The sequence below is a fragment of the Neovison vison genome, chromosome 2 (genome assembly GCF_020171115.1).
Source record: "Neovison vison isolate M4711 chromosome 2, ASM_NN_V1, whole genome shotgun sequence".
Lineage (NCBI taxonomy): Eukaryota > Metazoa > Chordata > Mammalia > Carnivora > Mustelidae > Neogale > Neogale vison.
Genome location: NC_058092.1, coordinates 159,882,223 through 159,903,567, shown reverse-complemented (window position 1 = coordinate 159,903,567; position 21,345 = coordinate 159,882,223). Strand labels below are relative to the sequence as shown.

General features: G+C 47.7%; 1 protein-coding gene and 1 long non-coding RNA gene across 4 annotated transcripts in view; one reads left to right on the top strand and one right to left on the bottom strand.

The window, feature by feature from the left end:
• LOC122900625 (contactin-associated protein-like 3) overlaps window positions 1–21,345 on the bottom strand; it is a 205,183-nt gene that overhangs the window by 99,796 nt on the left and 84,042 nt on the right. The window lies entirely within an intron of this gene.
• On the top strand, window positions 16,630–17,612 carry LOC122900626. The gene is made up of 3 exons (XR_006383279.1): window positions 16,630–16,667; window positions 17,214–17,274; window positions 17,525–17,612. It is a non-coding gene; the product is annotated as an uncharacterized LOC122900626 (long non-coding RNA).

The following is a 21,345-nucleotide window of genomic DNA, read 5'->3' as shown; positions in this document are numbered from 1 at the left end:
TTTTTAAAACAAGTTGAGAAGTTGTAGGCCTTTACTGCTTAGTTTTACCTTCTGCTTGAAATATGAACCCAGCAGACAAGACAGGTTTTTGACTCTGCAGAAAAACCAGTAGGGGTTTGCAACGCTCCTCTCTTCCCTATCTTCTTACGTGATCAGGAGAAATACATTTTATAAGCTATCTGGAAGGCCCACTGGTGTTGGCAAAGAGGTTGAAAGTAGAGAAAAGCCAGAAAAAAATATTTCCAATAGAAGAAATTTATACTTTAAAAGCAATGTATGGTTATTGAAAACAATACCAGAACATCGCAAAAAAGGTGTGTGGTTCATTGATACGTGGCACAAGCTTATTTTCTGGAAACCGAAATAGTTTTCAGTATTTGAAGAGTGACACCAAAGAACAAAGATTCCCAAGCAGAATCCCAAGATTCTGCTGTCATACATACAAAAAATCACCAGAGTCACGTCTGAGTGTTAGGCACAACTTTGCATTCAAAGGAAGTGTTAATTTATATAGGATTTAGCCAAATAAGTTAAAAATTGTATCAAGATCAAATAGCTGTTTTTCAACTAATTGTCTATCTAAAGTTGTTTTGGTCATTTTAGAAACCCCTTGCTCCCCCCAAAGCTCTTTTTTTAGCATTTTAAATTTGAGTAACCAATACTGTTAAACTAAAATGATTAGGGTCACTATGAGTTCGAAATTAATTCTGACACAAGAATTGTGCTTAGAATAGGATAAAAGAAATACATATCTGAGAAGTAAGTTGAAGTGAATATGAAGTAAGTCCTTTGCCACGTTGACTCATCATTTTCCAGGGACGATAAAAGGCTGTGGGGGCCAGAGCAGAGGGAAGACAATTCTTTATGGGTTTCTCCCATTTCTGCACATATTACAGAGTGAAGCCCTGTCTTTTCTTCTTAACTGTCTTGCAAGGACATTTATATAGAAAAGAGCCCTGTAAGATCTTTTTTTTTTCCTTCCAGGCAAAGGGCAGGCATACTTCCTGCACAGAAGACTCACGTTCCCAGAGCTCTTGTAACATAAGCCCCTGAGTATGCAGACATCCACCTGGGCATGACACACACTCACATGACACACATGTGACGTAGGGTCAAGGGGAACCAAGGCCAGGATGCGATGCTGCCTGCCAGTATCCAAGTCAGTCCCATGCTCCTCCCACATCTCCTCCCACATCTCCTCCCACATCCAGGAAACAGGCAGGCAAACTTGTTGCAAATAGAGCAAAAACTCAAACACCTCACAGTTCTAGATGGAAAGTTTGAGGTTCATCTCCCTGCAGACTTTTGAGAACATGTAGGGAACAAGGCATAGGACTAAACACTCTACTTCATTCAAGCCACTATGCAAACATTTGTACATTTGACTATATTGGTCTGTTATGTTGTTCTCTTTTGTTTGATTTTATTAATGCATGAATCCAAATTATTTTTTAATTTATTTTTAAATGTTATACTGTTTCTTAATAAAAAAACAAAAAACAAGAAAAACCAAAATGTGGTCTGTGTTCTCACTAGCAAGAAAACCCCTGTTGACATGGAAAATAAATGAGAAATACAGATGGCTTTGGCTAGAAAAGTCAAGTAGTGCAGAAAAGCTTAACATGCAGAAACCACTCTTCCTACCCTCTCCCTGTCCCCAGCTAGCCATTGTTTATGGTTTATTGTAATTGTCTTCTGCGTTTACTGCTTCCCACCTTTTTATTGTTTTTTCCAGATTTTCTAGTAGGGATCCCCGTGATTAGAGACAGGCAGACATGAAGTCCCCGGCTAAGGCACAACAGGGGCCATCCCTCTACCACAGAATCCTTCCCATTACTACCCATGTTCTAGAGAAGCTCCAGCCGATATCCCAGGTACTGGGGGAAATATTAGTAAATACTGCTCATGCCTCCCCCCAGCATGGAAGCAAGCTGGATCCACAAAACACCAGTCCCTGACACCTGGATAGATCCCTCCTCCCTTCTCCTCCAAAAGGGAAGCAGGGAGGAGAGATCTGCCCAGGTCCCAATCTTCAGAAAGACTGATCAGGAGCTCATGTTTGGTTTAATCACTTAAGCCGGATCAAGTGAAGTCACGTTAGTAAACTGCTTACCACTTATTTTTATTCAACATGTGGCATGATAAGAAAGCATGCCTCTCATTACCTACACCTTGCATTTGCTCAATGGTAAGTTTTGTGACGCTATATTCTACTCACGTATTTGGTCTCCACAGTTTGTCCACCTACATAAAATTTTCACAGAATTGGAAGAAATCTGCATTATGTTCTGTGTACAACTCAGATCTTTTCCATTTCAAAATGTTTATCTCTGTATTTCAGTATGCTTGACGATCTCATTTATAATCTCAGGGTATGTTTTAGACTCTTTAAATATGCAGACTAAACTAGAATCTGGGATTCCAGAGACACAGAGGGTGATGATATTATGGTCTGAGCTCCTGCTAGTGTCAGGGAGGAAATATTTCCCATCTCTTGGAGAGGGCCCTAGACAAAACCGACGAGAGGCAGATGAACAGGAGAAGAAGTGTGTTCGTACAGAAGGGAGAGGAGAAGCTAGCTCAGGGCTGAAGCTGGAGGCTTATTAGACCTCATTTAGCAGGGAAAGAGGGAGGAGGCAGGGTTCCTAAGAGAAGAACAAAATTGTTGCTTTAGGAAAAACAAATGGGTTTTAAGGAGAATGAACCAGAGATGGGGGGAGTTTGTGGTAAGATTTGTTTATGCAGGTGAAAGTGGTTTTTCTTTTTCTGCACCATGAGCCGAGGATGTGGCAAGGATTTATGGTGGGTTTATCTCAGTCTCTCTCCTGGGAGTGGATCCGCCTGAAGGAGGGGACTCACAGCTGCCTCACCTCTCAGAAGCAGCTGCTTTGAGTCAGATTAGCACCTTGAAGGCTTCTTTCTGCAGCTGTTCCCCAATGCCTTCAGGTTAAAATCTTCTTAATGCCAGTTCAGGGTTCAGAGAGGGTCCCCCTACTAGGAGCCCCTCCCCCTGTGTCCTCACCATGGGCTCCCTCCCTTCACCCCATGGGGCCATGCCTTTCTTTACTCTGCACAGAGGACAAAACTGGCTTCCCCAATGTCTTCTGGCCAGAGACAGAGCAGGGTTCCTCCAAGGGCGGTCGGACTCCAAAGCCCTTTGAGATCCGACCACTGGAGACATCTCAGAGTCACCTCGATCCAACCCTCCTTGCAATCTTCAATCACTTTGGCTCACTGTCAGCCACTACCTGGACCATCTCTTTAGCCACTCTGTGCCTGTAAAAGGACAGCAGCACTCACTGCTAATCATGTTACCTCTACTGACTATCATCAACTTTGTAGACAGCAAGGCCTTCTCAGAAATACCCAGAGACCAAGCCCATCCCGTACTGAGAGACGCCAGGCAGTTGTTTTTGTTGGGCTGTAACAAACACTGTGGCAGGGGCCATGAACATTCCGGTGCGAACGGGGAGTGGGGAGGGCGCCCTGAGAGCAGGCATTCTGCACTGCCGACTCCTATGATGAGGATCTCCTCCAGAAGCTTGTGTGCACACCACTACGGACCACACTTCCCCCTTGGTGGAGGAGCTTTGCTACACATCCTCGCAATCCATTTCTGATGGTGTTTGGCCACTTTTGTAACTGAAGACCATCAGTTTCTAAAATTTCATGATATTTACATTAACTAAAATTTTTGTTTTTTAGACTCTATCTATGGGTGGGAAGGGGCAGAGGGGGAGGAGCAAAGGAGGGAGGGAGAAGGACAAGCAGACTCCCCACTGAGCGGTGAGCCCAGGCCACTGGAATTCAGAACCTGAGATCATGACCTGAGTTGAAACCGAGAGTTGGTGCCTTAATTGGCTGAGCCAGCAGGGTGCCCCTGAGATTTTTGAACTAACTTTCGAAGTACGGGAGAGAGGAGAAAATACATTACCAAATTATTCACAAAATGGTAATGATGGTGATGTTCTATGCTTCTGGAGGGTTTCCTCTGCATGAAGCCCTGAGTCAGGACCTTGGCTTAGAGCACCTCACTCACAGCCCTAACCCCTCCTTTAGCCCCTCCCCTAACCCCTCTTCTATTCACTCCCCTAACCACGCCCAATATCCCCACTCCTAACCCCTTCCCTAACCCCTCCTCCAACCACTCTAACCCCTCCTCTAACCACACCTCAACCACTCCCACCTTCCCATGAATCAGTCATGTAACTGATGAAGAGCAGGAAAGTTTGTTGCTGTTGTCTGCTTTGTAAAGCAAGGTTGCTTGTTGCCATCTCTCTTTTGGATTATTTCACAGACATTAGACAAAGCTTTAGAAGAAATTTCTCCCTCATCTAGGAGAGTGGATCTTCCCACGTTTTATCACAAAACTTTACTACAAACATTTCAGAAATGCCAATATAATACATAATATTTTCTACAAATAAATAAAAGCAAAGATTTATCTCATTCATGAATACCCAACTTTTGTAGCAACATGGACGGGACTGGAAGAGATTATGCTGAGTGAAATAAGTCAAGCAGAGAGAGTCAATTATCATATGGTTTCATATTTATATTTCATATTTATATTTCATATTTATTTGTGGAGCATAACAAACAGCATGGAGGACAAGGGGCGTTAGAGAGGAGTAGGGAATTTGGGTAAATTGGAAGGGGAGGTGAACCATGAGAGACTATGGACTCTGAAAAACAGTCTGAGGGGTTTGAAGTGGCGGGGGGGTGGGAGGTTGGGGTACCAGGTGGTGGGTATTATAGAGGGCACGGCTTGCATGGAGCACTGGGTGTGGTGAAAAAATAATGAATACTGTTTTTCTGAAAATAAATAAATTGGAAAAAAAAAGAAAGCAAGACAGCAAATTAGTGATTGAAGCCTCACACCTGAGGCTTAAGCAGACGTGCAGAGACCTGCAGTCGATCAGCTACAGAGGATGATACACATAAGCGACATCGACTTTGCAATCATGGGGAAAACTAAGATGTAGGATTTGAAAGTCCTAGAAATGGTCACTGCCTTTCAAAACATCCCTCCTATTTTTCCCACAGAGCCCAAGGGGCCAACGAGGACTCAAACTTTTGATTTACCATGAGTTGTAAAGGCTTTTCAATCTGGAGAAGGTCCTTTCTGAAATGGAAATACACTTTAGTGGCATTCTTTTAAATCAGGTTCTGTCCTTCGTTTCTTCATCCAAACGTATTTGTCAAACAGCCAGGGTCAGCACGGAGCCTGGAAGAGGAGCCCCCATCAGCCTCTCTGTTGGCTTGAACCAGATAGACAGACAGATATCTGAAGAAAAGGTCTCACCTGTGCTGAGATCTGACTGTTTCCAGGACACTAAACGTGATTTTTTTCATAAGCAGGATCTCAAGAAATCCATGCCATGACCCTGTGTGTTAAGGTTAATCAAGCTGTTTTTTACGGAAAGAAAGAAAAACAGAGGTTGAGGTCTGGAAAGTTTCTTGGCCAAGGGGTCATCCCCTGAAAGGCCTGCCCCTGAGACTGAGGGTGGGAGGTTTCTGGAACAATGTCCCCCAAACTAGGGCACTTGCTGGGAGGAATGCACTTACTGACAGGAGGTTTTATCTACACAAACTCCTTGATTTTCCTACCAAATAGGACTGCTGAGTCATGGAAACACAAAGTAGGAATTCTCAGGGGAAACGCCAAGAAACAAACATCGAGACTGCTGAGTGACTGTCTGTCTTAGGTCAATCCTTCATCTGTCTCATGCCTTCAAACTACCCTTTGTCTCATGCCACAACTACCTATGTCAGCATGTGGAGGGTTTGGACAGCATGTGTAGGGCTCAGAAGCTCTACAAACTCTGGTTATAAGAAAGACCCCATGACAAGATTTTACCAATGCCCAGGAGTTTAAAGGACAGCAGAGAGAGCCAAGATTCCACATCAGAAGAAGCCAGGGACATCTGGAGGAGAAAGGTGCAGCTTAGCTCCTCACAGGCCTGCTTCACATGGAAAAGAAGGCAGAAAATTCTGGCATTCCTTCCTGTGAGCATTGAAAGACCATCCTTCCTTCATTCAAAACTTACCATCCCCCCCCCAAAAAAAACAAACGAATGAACAAATAAACAAAGGTAACATGCGGAAAGGCTGAGCCAGAGGCAGTGGTTTCTATCCCAACTATTCCTGAGTTAGTATTATGGTCTTACAATACCTCACTTTTATTGTTTAACTGTCTCTGCTCTGAGTACATTTCAGAGAAAATTCTTAAGTGCGCATTCAAGTGAAGCCATAAAAATGTTCTGTACTGTGATCAAGTGGGTATTTTAAGGATTTATAATTATGCTTCTAACATAGGAAATGCTCCATGCCTCCCAAGCTAAGCTTGTTAGGGGTCAGACAGATTCATGAATGTGTGCAGTCTCTGTTATATTTCCATCCTGGGCTGTTTTTCTTCTAAGTGTTTATAGCTGCCTAAGCAGTGATTTAGAAAAAATACTTTGACAACTTTTTTTTTTCACTCTATGAACCCACTTCAAATATTGTGGAAATATTAAAAGATAAAATTCTCCCATTCTGTTCTCATTGCCCCAAAGCCTTTTAGTTTGTGTTTTTGAGAACGCTGTGCATTGAAAGTGATGTAAGTGTGCTGGGTGTCCTGATACAAGGGTGGTGTTTTCCATTCGATGCCTGTTTCTCGAAGGTTCACTTCAGCCCAGAGGAGCTGCTGACATGTTCTGCTGCTCTTGTTCAGGACAGGAGCAGCACTGGGCTTACTTGCCCTGCTCTGTGTTGCCAACAGTTTACCCAACTGCTGGGGGTCTGTGTTCTGGGATCCTGGCTTCTCAGCTGGACCCACTGGGAGAGCCCTGGAGACCACATGATCTGCCCACAGAGTCCTACCATGGCCCAGGATAGTAACAGGGAAGATCCAGGGCAGTGAGAATGCTTAGCACTGCTTCCCCTGGGTTCCCTGTCCCCCCTCGCCGGGCAGCACCCCACCTCAGCTTCCAGCCACCCCACTCCCAGGACACAGTAGTGGCTGCTGCAAATGAGGGTTATAACAGCCTTCTGCCCACATATGACATACATGTAATCTTAGTGAGGCAGTGAGGGACCAGGGAAGAAAACAGTGTCTGTTAAGAAGCTCTAACCCAGAGTTCCCGTCTGTCCTATGGCGTCCGTGCACAAATCTTTATATTCTTCATGAACTTCCACTCTTTCCATGCAAAGTCAAGGGGACAGTGACGCCCTAGTTAGCCCCTACCATGGAGGAGAGAAGGGGTCCTTGTGATTTATAAACTGCGAGAAAGCTCATGAATCCCATAGCTGATGATTTGTGGAACGAGGCTAGGTAGGAAGAAAGAAGGAAAAGAAATGAAAACAGAAAGGTGCAGTGTCTTTTTTTTTCAGACAGTAACAGATGTAGTGAGGAGTCTGAAAAGTGGTTAGTAGCTGTGGCCCAGCGGACACCACGGACCCCTGAGCCTCAGCAGAATGCACAAATCTCAGCTCCACATCAGTAATAGACACCTGCTCTGGATATGTAGTTTCCTTCCCTGCAAGCAGAGTCTCTGCTAAATCTACTATCCTTGGACTTATGAAACACTTTACCCATTGGTATGGTGCCCCACACCATGTTGCCCCTGGTCAAGGAATGTGTTTCATAGCAAATGAAGGGCAGCAATCAGCCCATGATGGTAGAATTCATGGTCGTACCATGCTTTCTACCATCCAAAGCAACTGGCTTGCTAGAACAACGAAATGGCCTTTTGAAGACTCAGTTACAGAGCTGGCTGGGTGGCAATCATTTGCAGGCAAAATTTGTCCCTGGGCAACGTTCTTCAGGGGGCTCGGTATGCTCTGAATCAATGCATCCATATATGATGCTCTTTCTCCCATAGTCAGGATTCATGTGTCCGGGAAGCTAGCGCTAGAAATGGAGAGTTACCTGCACTATCCTAGTGATGCCACTAGGAAATCATTGCTCCTTGTTTCTGTGACCTCACGCCCTGCAGATCTAGAGACCCTTGTTCAAATGGAAGAATGCTACCACCAGGAGACATACTGTGATTCCATTAAAGTGGAACTTAAGACGGCTACTCTGCCTCCTTGGTCTCCCCATGCCTTTGAATAAACACATGAAGATGAGAGGTAAGTTGTTTAACGATCCTGACTATGCAGAAAAATGAGACTGTTAATCCACTGTGGAGGAAATGGAGGGCATGTCTACAGTACAGGAGATTCCTTAGAACCACCAAGCCCTGGGACAAAAGTCAGTGAAAAATGACAACTGCCCAATCCAGACAGGACTACTGGTAGGAATGAAGGGTTGGGTCACTCCACCAGATTAAGAATCAATCATGACCCGCTGAGGTGCTTGTTCACAGCAAATGTAATGTAGAACGAGCAGCCAAAGTAGCAGGTAGAATACCAGCTATGACCAAGTGACCAGTTACAGAAATAAGGACTCTAATTCATTTTTCGTAAGATTTTGTTCATTTGTTTCTTTGTTCAGAGTGCAAGTGGGGGGTGGGACAGAAGTAGAGGGAGAGAATCTCCAGCGGATTCCATGCTGAGCATGGAGCCCGAGGTGGGGCTCAATCCCATGACCCTGACATCATCACCTGGGCCAAAAAAAAAGAGTTGGATGCTTAACCAACTCAGCCACCTGGGCATTCCAGGACTCCAATTCTTATGAGTTTTTCTTCCTTATTTTGTTATGAGTATTTTAGTGCTGGCCCATCTGTTTTCTTCCTTCTCTTGGTCCCTTATCAGAGAACATACAATGTGTGGAGTTTGCACCATAGGATTGAAGTTAGAGGGTATCAGGGAGAAGAAAGAACATCTCCAAGGACTTTGTATCCTCTGCTAGGGAATGTATTAGTGCATTTTAAGTTGTATGTAAGATAGTGGCTTCATGATAGACAGAAGTATAACTTAGTTATTGTCTTTATTTGGAGCTTAAGCATGACTTAAAGAGACATGTGTGGGTCCTAAATTGACAAGGATTAATTGTGATGGTTAATTCTATGTGACTACATGTGTAGGCCAGAGGACCCAGATAGTTGATCAAATACATGTCTGGATGTAACTGCAAATGTATTTTTTTTATGTGATTTTCACTTAAATTTCGAGGAAAAAAAAAAGTAAATTATGCTCCATAACGTGGGTGAGCCTCATCTAATCAGTTGAAGGCCTTAAAAGAAAAGATTGAGGTACCCCAAGTGTGAATGAGTTCTGCCTCCAGGCAGGGATTAAACTCAAATTGCCACATCAGCGTGGTCTTCCACCAATCTGCAGAATTCAAACATGCCAGCTTTCAAGTCAGCAAATTCTTTAAAATAAATCTCTCTTTCTCTGTCTCTGTCTTTGTCTTTTTCTCTCTCAGTAAACACACATACACATTCTAGAACCCTACTACAGAAAGTACTTCACATTTGTAATTAAGAAAATGATGAATCAAGAATGGAAGATGGGCATATTTACTCAGAAATTATTAGCATGTGCCTTGGTTATTAATTATAAAAATTCTAACAGAAGTCTCTAGTAAATTCTCAACAGGCATCTTCAAAGAAAGCATAGAAAAGGACTAGACTATATACCAAAACCCAGAAAAAACCGCAAAAGCCAAAATGAAAATCCACTAACTGCATGAAGTAGTAGGCAAAGTGATTGTAAGAATAAAATTAATCAAATAAGAAACATACATAACTGCAACTAAGAAGGGACATATAGCCAGACATCAAAAAAACATGAGCATGGGATTTGCTTCTCTTGGAGGCAATGGAGCCAGGATGCTGGGTTTCCCCAAACTCTGAGCAGGCCAGTCTGGGCTTGATCCTCTGGCAGAGAGCTACCCACTGAAGAACTCAGGCATGGTTTTCTTTCCTTCAGAGAACTGCTGACAGACCATCTGTCACACACTCAGCCTGAGCCTGAGCATAAAGAATAGCAGCATCAGGGCGCCTGGGTGGCTCAGTGGGTTAAGCCGCTGCCTTCGGTTCAGGTCATGATCTCAGGGTCCTGGGATCAAGTCCCGCATCGGGCTCTCTGCTCAGCAGGGAGCCTGCTTCCCTCTCTCTCTCTCTGCCTGCCTCTCCATATACTTGTGATTTCTCTCTGTCAAATAAATAAATAAAATCTTTAAAAAAAAAAAAAAAGAATAGCAGCATCAGCCACAATTGTGATTCTTAAGAATGACTCTCACCCCCAAGCTAGTGCAGTATGCTCTCATGGAGAAGAGCCTGATTAGGAAGCTCAGAGCCAGGCAACTCACATGGGAATTCACACCAGATCCAGGGCGCATGGATCCGGAGTCATCTGTTCCCGGGACAGATTGGGAGATCTGACTAGTTCCCTGATCAGCATTAGAAGTGGGTCAGATTGAGCAGGGTGGAGATGCATAACAAAGAAATAAATGTGGACACCTGTGGCTGGCTGAAACTCAACTTGGATGGCTCAGTGGGTTAAGGGCCTGACTCCTGATTTCAGCTCAGGTCAGGATCTCATGGTCATCTGGGCTAAGCAGCACTTAGCAGGGAGTCGGCTGGAGATTCTCTCTCTCTCTCTCTCTCTCTCTGCTCCTCCCCCTTGTTGTGCTTTCTATCACTCTCTCCCAAATAAATATATAAATCTTTTTTTTTTTAAAAGAAAGATAAGAAAGGCTGCAAGGGCTAAACAAAGTGAAAGGCCAGTGAGTCATCATGCCATCTCAGATTGCAAAACGATAATGAAGAAAGTGGAGAAAACCCATCCTCCAAAACATGACAAACTCCGGGGAGGGGGGAGGGGGAGAATCTGTCGACTTTGTTCTCTTGGAAATTATGTCCGAGGACATCTTCTGTTACTCACTCATTGGGCTTCTTATGAATATTTATGGTACAGGTATGGAATGAATGCTGATACATAGAGCATGAACATGAAAACAGGCAGGAGCCATGAACCTGGCATCAGAAAATGCATTGCTAAGGCAATTTCTGGTGCTTCAGGATTTCTGGGCAACAGGGCTGGATGGCAATTTGGCTCTGACTGTGATGGTATCTGTGGGGTGCTGTCTACTTATGGACACGGCTCAGGGGCCAAGCCATGGGCTATGGCTTATCTTCCCAGGTCTGTTTAGAGAGAGGGCTAGAGCTCAGAATTGTTAAGTAAATTGTACATTTTTATTAAAGTAATAATCTTTGAAGAGTTTAAGTACTATTTTCCATTTTGGATGTTATGTACAACCTGAAGGGACAGTCAGCACTTAGCATCATGGGAAAACTGGGGGTGACCCATGGGTTTAGACTGTTGAATAAAGCTGTAAGAACCTCTAGGAGCTTCAGAGAAGCACACATTTGCTCAAAGTAATTTTTTAAGTGAGACTGTATTAGGAACTACTTTCAGTCCCTTTCTGGCTCACACTGGCCATTTTTAAAAAGGGGTAGAGGGAATGTAGCCACAGCACAGATTTATCCTTTTCCACACCAGACCTGGGGAAACTCACGCTCTGCATTCTGTATTCTCCAGAGAAGGACGAGCACCACTGTGATCCACAAAGCGTGAGCACACAGCATTCCCATACTTTCATGTAACCAATGGCGCAGGTGGAAACACACGTGACCAGCCAGACGGGCGAGTGACTCTAGCTGGGGTCGCTGGGGCCAGGGAGTTAGTCCGAGTCAAGTCGGCCCACGGAAGTGCATTTTAAAGGAAACTTGCACTAATGGGGTGTAAACATTGGCAGAGAGGGGAGCCCTGGCGACTTCCTCCTCCTCCTGCCTACAAATACCAATGACTATCTCACTGTCAAGGAAGAGCCATGCATCATTTGGTTTCTTGTAAATGGCAGAATCAGAATCTACAAGTGCCTTTGTGTAACAGAACAGGTCTTATTAACTTGACATTCAGCACAATCCAATGTCCTCGTACAGCCTGCTTCAGATTCACTTCAACCTGCTTGGTCTTTTGGGGATCCAAGAAGCTAATTAGTACCATTTCATAAAAATTTCCAAATGCGGGGTCAGGGCTCAGATGGTTAAGGGTCTGCCTCTGTCTGATCTTCAGATCCTGGGACCCAGCCCTGTGTTGGCATCCCAGTTCAGTGGGAAGTCTGCTTCTCCCTCACCCTCTGCCTGTCCCCCTGTTTGTACTCTCCGTGTCTCTGTGTGTGTGTGTCTGTCTCTCTGTCTCTCTCTCAATTGAATAAATAAAATCTTACAAAAAAAAAAAAACTCCCAACATCATATCTGGGGAGGGACTGTCACTTCCTTGTCAATTAAAGATGACAATAACCCAAATTGTTGAAACTTTTGTGTATATCCCGCTCTGATCCTGGGATAATTTGGTAGGTTGTCTTCAAAATCTTGCTGGTTTCCTTTTCTGTGCGCCATACTTTTCAGTGCTCTGAGAACATGCATGTGAGCCCATTTTTAAAATTCAATAGCTCCTCCTGGAATATTCTGGAGTGGATGACCACCACTCACACCTCACCAGCACATATGAGAGCACCTGTGATTCTGCTCCTTCCCCAGCATCATTTTTTAGCTAAGCCAATCTGATGATTGAAACACATTATCATATCCTCCGATGTGTGCTGTTCGCTCTGTCGATGGAAGACTCAGGTAGGAGGCAAAGTAGTTGCAACTTCACTAATCTTAGAAAGCTAAAAGGCTAGAGAGGATAAGAGGCAGGAGCATCCTCTGTGTAGTGAAAGGGACCACAAAAATCCTTCAGATCTCACTGAACTGGCTTTATTTACAAAAATATTTATATTGGAAGCTAAACTTTTTCTCTAGATACTAACATGAATATTAATAAGGTTTCATTGTAAGCCTGGGAGAAATGCAGAACCATTTGGGAGTTCTTGTCTATTTCAGGGAATGTTCTATAATCTGGGGCTTGTGTCTTTCCGCCCAGCGTTTGGGCAGGAGGACCTCAACTGACCTTCCCGGATTTGAATAGATGACACAGAGTCACAGGTGTGCTCAGTGCTACAACCTGGGCTGTTGGGTGAGCACTCCCAGGTAAAACATTTCTCAAACCTTGGCATTCATCACAGAAAAGGCAGGGTGGTACACCCTGTGTTCTATCATTGGAGATTTTATTATGTATCAGATGAAGCACATGGAAGAGGAAACAGGAGTGGAATCCATCTCTGTGAGCATCAGTGTCATGTAATAGTGCACTTCAGATGTCTGCCCAGCGTAAATACATGGAAGCACTGCTTTTCTTACAAAAATATATTTATTACACATAAATATGTAGATCAGTGTTTATAACTAAACAACCAAAATGTTCCAAACATGAAAGCCCCATCTAAATTTCTCCAAAAGCTGCTATATATCTCAAATGTTTACTTTTCCCTATGTTTTACTTATGAAAAGCTCCTTTTTTTCCATCACTTGGCAAGCTCAGGGCTTGTTAGCTTGAACGTCCCTGGCCTATATTCAAACACATTATCCCTCCTCTTCTTTGCTTTAATAAAATCCATCCCCAAGTGTGAGGCCTGGTCTGATCTGAGTCACGGTCACCTTGTTCCACGAGCCCTGGTCGTGGGCCAGCCAGACCCAGGCCCTGCTGCCTGGCACAGTAAGAATGCAGCCTGCTAACAGCCACAGCCCAATACCTTCATTTACTGCTGAAAATCTCCAGCCAGGAGGAAGCAAGTACCATCCACTAAGAATCAAAAGCCTGTATTTTGTTCTTTTAGGTTTGGGAACCATCAGAAAGTGACCTTAGCTGGATTCAGTTTGTCATAAACAGGGCAGTGGGGAGGTTTCAAAACTGAAAGTCACACTGGGATCTTTAAGGTCTTGGCAACAAAGACCCCTGCAGCGCACAAAGCATCTTACAATTGGTTTTTCTCCTCCCTTCCTATTGGTCATTTTATTTTTGCTATGTCTGATTTTCTAAAGGGGTTGATAACATTAGAGTGTATCTTAGTGTTTAAAAGCTACAAGCTAACATTTATGAATTATATAGAAGATGTAAGGAATAAGGAAATAAACCCGTACACATCCCAACCATTTTAAGAAATGCAGTATCATCCACATCTTTGGAGTCATCTGTACATCCCTCCCCCTGTCTGTCCATCAGTCCTGTTCACTATTCTCCATGTTTACCTTATATTTTTACCAAAGTAAATGCATCGCTAAATCGTATTTGATTTTGTATAGTTTCAAAACTAGAACAAATGCAACCATCCTGCACAAATTTTCTGCAAGTCGCTTTTATCTCTTCCTCAGTAGCATGTCTAAGTAATGTACACTTACGATGTTTCACGGTAGTTCACTGTAACTTGAGCATGATACTGCAGAGCACATACATCCTTCCACTCGACAGGACTGGGTTGGTCCCCATTTTTTATTACTACAAAGTGGCAGGACTTCTCTAGCTCTAGCAGCAGAATCACTCTTACAGAAGGTGTGCTCTCTTCAGCCTGGCCCAGGTCCTGGTGAAGCATTTTCAAAAGCGATGGCTCTAACTCACAGCCCTACCACAGTCAGAACCCATGGGCAGAGGCATGACATCATCACACAGGCAGCTTTCCGTGGTGTCAGCAAAATAATCCAGACCCAAGACATTCTCAGAACTGAAGCTACTTTCTAGACAACACCGTGAATGTTGAGAAACTTGGGCTGTTGGGTAGCAGTTCTCTGCAAGCCTGGGAGAAATGTGAACTCATTTGGAAGTCCTTACCTACATCCTCAGCTTTGTAAATTTTGAGTAATCGTTAATTTTCTAAGTCCCTCTAGCTGAAGTTAGTGAAGATTAATTGAAATAAAACATCTTAAGATGTTTTCAAAATGTACATGGCTAAAGAAGCAAAAGAAGTTTGAGTTTCTTTTGTACTAGGGTGATGCAAGGAAAGAACATATTACGTGGGGAGACTGGAGCTGCACACAGAGGACAAAAGTTCATAAATTAGCCAAAATTCCAAGGACAACTCCAGATTTCTTTTTCTTTTTTCTTTTTCTTTCTTTTCAGTGTAACAGTTTTCATTGTTTTTGCACCCAGTGCTCCATGCAATACGTGCCCTCCCCAATACCCACCGCCTGGTTCCCCCAACCTCCCAGCCCCTGCCCCTTCAAAACCCTCAGGTGGTTTTTCAGTGTCCATAGTCTCTCATGGTTCACCTCCCCTTCCAATGTCCCTCAACTCCCTTCTCCTCTCCATCTCTCCATGTCCTCCATGTTAGTTGTTATGCTCCACAAATAAATGAAACCACATAACTGACTCTCTCTGCTTGACTTAGTTCACTCAGCATAATCTCTTCCAGTCCCACCCATGTTGCTACAAAAGTTGGGTATTCATCCTTTCTGATGGAGACATAATACTCCATAGTGTATATGGATCACATCTTCCTTATCCATTCGCCCCTTGAAGGGCATCTTGGTTCTTTCCACAGTTTGGCAACCGTGGCCATTGCTGCTATAAACATTGGGGTACAGATGGCCCTTCTTCTCACTACATCTGTATCTTTGGAGTAGATACCCAGGAGTGCAATTGCAGGGTCATAGGGAAGCTCTATTTTTAATTTCTTGAGGAATCTCCACACTGTTCTCCAAAGTGGCTGCACCGATTTGCATTCCCACCAACAGTGGAAGAGGGTCCCCCTTTCTCCACATCCTCTACAACACACGTTGTTTCCTGTCTTGCTAATTTTGGCCATTCTAACTGGTGTAGGTGGTATCTCAACAGGTTTTAAAAGCTATGAAACTGATGGAGCACAACTGGAGACCTCAAGGGGAAACAGTATTCTCTGAGCTTCACGCAGGATGAAAGGCAAATTGACAATAGGTCTGTCTCTAGCATGGTGAGCGGGTAGCTCAGGCCTGGGAAGGCGGAGGGATGACAGAGCTACAGGGCTAGCGGTGGAGAGGGGATGTGGTCCGGCTACTTGTGTCCCTTACCTGTCCTCAAGGGCCCTTTGTGACCAGACCACAGCTCTGTGATGTGGGCATGGGGCTTGTGTCTGTATGGACACACCCAGGGCTCAGTTGCCAGAGGGCAGCAGTGCGATCGGTCACTAACTCTCAGGGCTGAGTTACCTGAGGGCAGCAGTGCGATTGGACATTAATACTTTCTAGAGGGAAGAGATGGAGGATTATCTCTTCCCTCAGGAATCCCTTACTGATGGTTGGCTGAGCCCCAGTCCCACTCTCTGGGCAGTTAATGCCATCTTTGCCTTTGTGTGTGGACTGGGGCTCTTTGTCTTTTTACTTTCCTATTTCCAGCCTGATCCGTCCTCACCACGAGGCAAGAAACACAGGAAGAGCGGGAAGGTAAGGAACCCTCGGCCAAGACCCAGCAGAGTGTAACTCGATCATCTCTTCTATTATTCTTTCCACTTTTCCAAGTCACTGGAAAGACCCCTGAAATGGGAAAGAATAGAATGGGTATTCTTAGGAGAGTGTAGACCACCATCCATCCAGGACAAGCCAGACCAGGCAAGGGTTAGAGGGACATGAGGATTTCTCCCTGAAGATCTCGGGCCGGAGTCCAGGTGTGGTGGAGGGGTCCAGGGCAGCGTCCCAAACACAGTGACCGGTGGCCAAGGACCAGAAGTTAAGAGCTGCCTCTCTAGCGGAGGTCAGGCCCCTGAGCACTGGGTCATCTGCTGCTGGGGTGGGGGTCCCAGCATCCGCGTGTTCTCTTATCTCAGTACCAAGTGGAGCCACGGAGAAGGAGCAACAGAAGCAAAAAACATCAGAAAATGAAAGGTGAGTGTCCGCCACTCACCCCTGTGTGCCCCAGTTACACTGTGCCCCCCGCTCTGAAGGCCCAGTCCCACTGTCTCCAGGACACCAGGGCCTGAGCCCATCCCTCAGGAAACAGAGCCCTGCGTGGGGGTTGGGGCCTGTGAGGAGGGAGAGGGAACCCGGAGGCTTCCCAGATTCTGCACCAGAACGAAGCCCTGAGGGGCTGGAAACTGGTATTCCCTAACCAGGCGCCCCAGGGCCTGGACTGGGGGCGGGACCTCCCACTCCCACAGTGGACAAGCTGTTCAACTCTGCTTAGATTCCTCTGGAGGCTACAGTAGTCCTTCCTCCCCCAGCAAGGTCATGAATGGGGAAGCACTTTGGAAAGACAAAGCGATCCCCATCATGAATCCTGTAGTCACCATGTGGGCATGTGGCCTTGGATAGTGCTGTTTGGGGCTCCCGAGTCCAATCCCCCAAAGGTCTCCCCTAATGGGACATTGTACCCAGCCTCCCGTAAGATCCCTGGACCCTGTCTTCTGCTGTGACCCGGTCTCCTGTTTCCAGGTTTCAGAGAATTTCTGAAAAATCTGGAAGAGGTTCAGGACCTGTTCTCCCTTCTGGAAAGGTAAAGAATCTGCCCCCTTCTCCCCTGGGTGGGCCTTCCCGAGTCTATGGTGTGACCCCTGGGCTGCAGGGCACAGCCTCTGGGGCTGTTTGTGGGGGCTGGGAGGAGCCATGGGGACAGACTGTGAACAAAGACCCGGGGTGAGGGACAGCAGGAGCATTGTGATGTGGGTGTGGGGCATGGAGGGCCGTGGGGACCCCTCCTGGACCCAACTGCTACAGCAGCAGCTCATGCCTCCTGTCTCCCACAGCCACCTGGAGAGGCTCTCTGACCAGGGGGGCTTTCACCAGTTCTTACGTCAAGCAGCCCCTGGGCAGGTGCGCCGAGGGGTGCCAGCTGGAGCCCGTCAGCCATGCAGGGAGCCTCTGCAAGATGCTGCTCCTGCTGTGGCCCCATCACCTGCCCTAACTCCACTGACGGGGTCCACTCGGCCTCTGGCCTCCACCCTGCCAGCAGGACCAATGACCTCCTCAATTTCCGTTGCTTCACACTCCTCCCTGACTACTTCCTGGCTAGTAGAGCCTTTCCTCCCCCCGGATGGCTTTCCACACCAGCCACTTGCTCTTCCCCCTTCCCCGCCATGTCTCCCTCCTTCAGAGGCCTGCCCTGGACCTCTGACCACCTCCTTGGCCCCAGAGCGGCTGGACTCTCCTTTCACTCTCCCTCAGTGTGACTCAAGGGCACCCCTGCCATGCCCCATCCCACAGAGCTCGGCTCCCCACACGACTCGGTCAGCTGACAGGTCAGCTTCTCCTGTCCCAGCCATCTCGGGCCTGGGCCGCTCACACTGCCCCATTTCGGCCCTGTCCTGGTGGCAGGCAGCTGCCAATGCCTGGAACCTGTCCAACTCAACACACTTGGAATCCCATCAAGTGCCTCTGTCCCATGGCCCACCAGAAGCCTTGCTCTGGGGAGACCCCACACACAGACAGGAAGAGACTAGGATCCCCCCTTTCATCAACCCGGATGTCCAGAATCTTCTGGAGATATTCATTGGCAAAAGAAAAGAACTGATGTCTTGGAGGGAGAAGGACAAGAAAGAAAGGTCAAAATACCAGCTGACCTCTTTCGGAAGAATGTTCAAGTCCCCAGGTGACGGGCAGGACACCATGGGCCGCCCGTCCTTCTGGAGCATGAGGGGCAAAGCAAAAGAGCTGCTCAGTCCTGAGGCACCCCCACGTCCCAAGATTCCAAGGGACAATTTAGAGCAGAAATGCCTCCAGCTCTTCTGGGGTCTCCCCTTTCTGCACAGCGAGTCCCTGGTGGCCACTGTCAGGGTGACTGATCCCCCATTGGAGTTCCCGTCTGTCATATTCAATGAGCTCTCTCATGCCTTGCCACTCCAGATTCAGGGCAACGTGGTTCCACGCCTCTCCCTGACCCATGACTTAGATGATCCTTCCCTCAGGCCCCAACCCTTGACCCTGAGGTTGTCCCAGTCCCTGCCCCTTCTTCCATCTCAGCCCCAACCCCTCCCTCTGACTCAGCCCCAGCCCCTCCCTCTGACTCAGCCCCTGCCCCAGCCCCTCCCTCTGACTCAGCCCCAGCCCCTCCCACTGACTCAGCCCCTTCCCCAGCCCCTCCCTCTGACTCAGCCCAAGCCCCTCCCTCTGACTCAGCCCCAGCCCCTCCCTCTGACTCAGCCCCTTCCCCAGCTCCTCCCTCTGACTCAGCCCCAGCCCCTCCCTCTGACTCAACCTAAGCCCCTCCCTCGGACTCAGCACCTGCCCCAGCCCCTCCCTCGGACTCAGCCCAAGACCCTCCCTCTGGATCAACCCCTGCCCCAGCCCCTCCCTCGGACTCAGCCCCAGCCCCTCCCACTGACTCAGCCCCTTCCCCAGCCCCTCCCTCTGACTCAGCCCAAGCCCCTCCCTCTGACTCAGCCCCAGCCCCTCCCTCTGACTCAGCCCCTTCCCCAGCTCCTCCCTCTGACTCAGCCCCAGCCCCTACCTCTGGACCAGCCCCTGACCCAGCCCCTCCATCTGACTCAGCCCCAGCCCCTCCCTCTGACTCAACCTAAGCCCCTCCCTCGGACTCAGCACCGGCCCCAGCCCCTCCCTCGGACTCAGCCCAAGACCCTCCCTCTGGATCAACCCCTGCCCCAGCCCCTCCCTCGGACTCAGCGCAAGCCCCTCCCTCTGACTCAGCCCCAGCCCCTCCCTCTGGATCAGTCCCAGCTCCCACCTCTAGCTGAGCCCCAGACCCAGGCAGGCCTTGCAGCCTCTGTCCCAGTTGGACCCTCGTCTCTGCCACCTGAGATGGGGAGGTGCGAGGTGTCTTGCCCTGTAGCCCAGAAGACACCGTCTTACACGCCAACTGCTTTTCAAAACCTGGAATGTCACTTTGTGGAGAAGCAACCAGAAAGGGGCAAGGTACCCCCTGTGATGAAAAGATCTCAGCAAGTCTTTAGCCAAGGTCCCCCTGACCTTCTGCAGGGTGGCCAGTCTCCCGAGGGCCATGGGTCAGTCTCTGTCCTTCCTGGAGAATTGATCGACTCTGAGCTCAGGGAGCAACCAGATTGGCACCTTTGGAAGAGGCTCATGAAGCAAGGAAGGGGCCCGTCCTGCAGGATCCAGCTATCCCTACAGATACAGCCTCACCAAGAGTTCCAGAGGGTGCCCCAGGTACACAGATGGCACAGTCCCAAGGCCGAGTCTGAGTCTACGAATGGAAGCTGCCAGGCCACACAGAAGACTGGGTCCAGGTACCCAGAAGGGACCGTGCCAGGAAAAAGACTGGGCAAGGATTCAAGGTCCAGTGCAGGGAGGATCCGGAAAGATCTACACAGGGACTCAGCGAGCACTCCAGAGAAGGCTCCAGGAAGAAATCTTGAGGAGTCAGACACAGACATGAAGCCCTCCACAAGCTGCACAGACGTGAAGCACCAAGAGAAGGACCTCAGAGCCCATTTCAGGAAGTTGGGGCAGTTCGGAGAGGGTCAGATGCCTTTGGATGTTCATCCTTCCAGGCTTGCTGCCCACCACGCCTCGGACCTTCCCGGAAAGCCAAGCCCTCACGGGAAACCTGGAAAGCCAGCGCTTTCCAAATGCTGGGAGCCCTCCCACGACTTTTCCATCCTCAGTCCATATGCTCAGCGGATGCTAGAAGCACATATCAAAAGACTCAGGGTGAAGCACCATTGGGGCCTCCCCCTCAAGGTTCTCAAGACTATAAAACTCTTCAAGTTGAAGAATGGCTTCCTCCTCTCCCAGTCATTCCCTTCCCGCTCAGCCACCTGCATATCCAAGGCTGACTTGGGCACCAAGTTCGTGGGAAATCCTTCTCAGCCCTACCAAGGAGAGGTGATGAAAGAGTCTTACCCCACCTGGGGGGGTCCCCTTGGTGCTCCCCAGCCTACATGTGAGGAAATCCAGCAGGCTCTGGAAGGGACCTCGCCTGGGGGTGGCCCTCTAGCTGGACAGGGGCCCAGGTCACCTTCTCGGACCTTCACATACAACTTTGTGGGCAGAATCTGGCACAGTGAGACTGTCTCTAGGACTCTTATGAACAGCCGCTTGGAGTCAAGTCCAAGTCCATCAATGGCCACAAAGGAGCTAAGGAGGGTGAATGGAGGTCGGGCCTCACGGGACATGACCATGCTAGAGCTCAACTTAGAGCCCCAGAATTTGAGTGCCAAAGAGCCCGGGGAGGTGGGGGAGCTCAAGGAGGCCCCTGCCTGGGGAGTCACCTTAGATCCCCCTGTCCTGGCCAACAACCAAGGCCTCCGTGGCAAGCTGAGATCAGGGTCTGCAGGGAAAAGTGACAGTCCCTTGCAACGTACAAAGTTGGTCACCCGAGACCTCAAAGAGCTACGCCTTGAGGCACAGCGCAGGGGATCGGAGCCCCGGAAGTTGATGGAGTCAGAGAACTGGCTTCGTGATGCCACCCCCACCGTGCACCTTCAAGACTGTGAAACTGGGGTCCTCCTTCAAGACTGTGGGACGGAGAGTCTCCTTCAAGACTGTCAGTCCAACATGTTCCTCGCTGCTGACATCTTGGCTTCTCAGGGATCTCTGTCTAGCTTCCAGAGCAGGTCCAGTGAAGACACATCTACTTCCGAGGTGCTGCATG